This window comes from Phalangium opilio, unplaced genomic scaffold (genome assembly GCF_054372755.1).
Source record: "Phalangium opilio isolate 3A_F unplaced genomic scaffold, DU_Popi_V2 ptg000082l_1, whole genome shotgun sequence".
Classification (NCBI taxonomy): Eukaryota; Metazoa; Arthropoda; class Arachnida; order Opiliones; family Phalangiidae; genus Phalangium; species Phalangium opilio.
Genome location: NW_028324189.1, coordinates 17,742,753 through 17,745,078, shown reverse-complemented (window position 1 = coordinate 17,745,078; position 2,326 = coordinate 17,742,753). Strand labels below are relative to the sequence as shown.

The window sequence follows — 2,326 nt, the reverse complement described above, 5'->3', positions numbered from 1 at the left end:
TGCGCCTGCATTTATACGACCACGATTCAATTTGGGTCCCATTTTTTGGGTCGATGATTTAAAATGTTTTATAAATGAATCATTAAAATCTGGATAAAAGACATTATTAACAAAAAGCCTTTGGTATATTATTGAGTGCGTGAGAACTGTTTTAAAAGTTGTGATTGAATAGGTTACCCTTGCATTTTCTTAGTGGTCCCGTGGTTTTTTTTTAAACTGTTCATTTGCCCTGTATCATTATTTTGTAAGAGACAGCCTGGCAGGCCCGTATTTGTTTACCCTGCCCATAGCCCACTAGATCACGCGTAACACTACGCAAGATGCAGAGTAGCGTCCGTGAGCATGGATCGAGTGGGCTATGCCCTGCCTGGCCAAGTCAGCTGACTTAGGTGAAATATTTATTACTTCTATGCGACTTAATTCTAGACATTCTTGAACGAATCATCTTGTGAAAATTTTATAAGACAGGCTTCTGGCGCTGGGTTTTTTCTGAGCCAAATTTGCTTTTTAAATTTAAAAAAAATTAATTTCAACCTTTTTTTCCTCTCTTCAGAAATTTAATAATGATAGTGTGTTACATATTTATCCAAAATTTATATTAATTAATTAATACACTGTACATCGCCTTAATTTGTAATTTCGCGCTTGGAAGAGGCTGAATTAAAAATATTGATTTGATGACAGGAATTAGTGATAGTGTGATTGAATCTATCATTTATTTTGCCAGCAAAAAACGTATCTTCGTAGCGGTAACCCTTGTCTAGAAGACAGGGAATGAACCCTTCTGCGTAGTTTGAATTAATCTACTTTACACATCAAAAATGTATCTAATTTAAACAAAAACCTTTATTCTAAATTATAGCGGTTATAAATAGTAATTAAAAACGTAACTGTTACCTAATAAAAATGATTGCAAGAGCCGGGATAAAGAACTGGTTTGTCAGCAGGGTTTAGTGATTGTGTGATTTAATCTATCAATTATTTTACCACTAATTTAAACAAACAAAATGATCTGCGCAGTGGTTACCGTTGACCGCATGCACCAGATATAATCTCTGTAGCGTTTATCGTTGGTAATCTGGCCATTGTTTATTGTTTTCTTAGGTAACGTTAGAATGAGCGCAAAATAATTAATATTTAAATTGTTACCTAGTACAAATGATTGGAAGGACCTGAATTAAAAATATTGGTTGATTTGGTGACAGGGTTTAGTGATAGTGTGATTGAATATATCATTTATTTTACCAGTAAAAAACGTATCTTTGTAGCGGTAACCGTTAGCTGATGGCACCAGTCTAGAAACCAGGGAACGACCCTTGTGCGTAGTTTGCATTAATCTACTTTAAACAACAAAAATTGATTTAATTTAAACAAATTACCTAATTAGCGGCCATCGTTGGCCGATGGCACAAGGTGAAACACCTTAAAACGAACGCAACACGGCCAATTGGTCTCTAGTCTACAATCAGCCTGTCTTGAACTTTTGACCAAGGCTTAGTGAAACAGTGAATTTAAAATTTATCGGATAAATCCAAACTTTAAATTCTTTTGTAATAAATTTTAATAAAATTTAACTTACGAGAATAAAATAAAATTAGGACTAATTAACCCCTTCTTTTATATGAAAAGTGAAAAAATCGCCTTAAGCTCGACCATAGGCAGAGCGGACGATGCATTGTCTTAACAAAAAACTTCGTTCTATTAGCGGTAAACAGCGTAAGTCCAACAGTACGTTTCTCTATGATTTTAGCCAGGATTAAACCACGTAAGTCGAACAGAATAAAAGGTCGTAAGTTTAATTATGTACTTAAAAGTACAAAAAGTAATACTTATTATTAATTGATTTCAATAAAAATTCGAAAGGCACCAAAAACGTGTTATACCTTTCATTTAAAACCGTTTTCAGACCTATCGAATAAATAGTCTTCAAAAAATGGTCGAGACCATTTGGCTATCACAGCAAACATTTCGCATGTTATTCCTATGGGAAAATTTCCCTTTTTTTTGCCAAAATGTCTGAATTTTTTTATGGAAATGAAAAACACTGCAGCGGCCTCACCTCTGAAGCCGTTGCAGACGATGATGGAGGGCTGAGCACCCTGGTCCACTTTTGGGACTATGTTCAGCCCCCCATCATCTAAGCCCCTCCTCCTTTCCTATCCCATCCAAAAACCCCTGTTCTCACACTCAAACCGAGACGAGAAGAAACGCCGGTTTGTTGTAATAAATTAGTTCACTTTTGATCTCCGAACAGTAAGTTCGCTTTTGTTTTTTCTACGGGTTAGTTCCGTTTTTGTTTTTGAACGAAGTTTGTTCGTGTTCGTTT

The 2,326-nt window shown here is 35.4% G+C and overlaps 1 long non-coding RNA gene across 1 annotated transcript; it reads right to left on the bottom strand.

Annotated features, from left to right (window-relative positions):
• Positions 1 to 270: 270 nt before the first annotated feature.
• On the bottom strand, positions 271 to 1,333 carry LOC149653510 (uncharacterized). Its single transcript, XR_016370902.1, has 3 exons — positions 1,246 to 1,333; positions 1,150 to 1,172; positions 271 to 1,078 (listed from the first exon to the last, which is right to left on the bottom strand). It is a non-coding gene; the product is annotated as an uncharacterized LOC149653510 (long non-coding RNA).
• Positions 1,334 to 2,326: the final 993 nt, after the last annotated feature.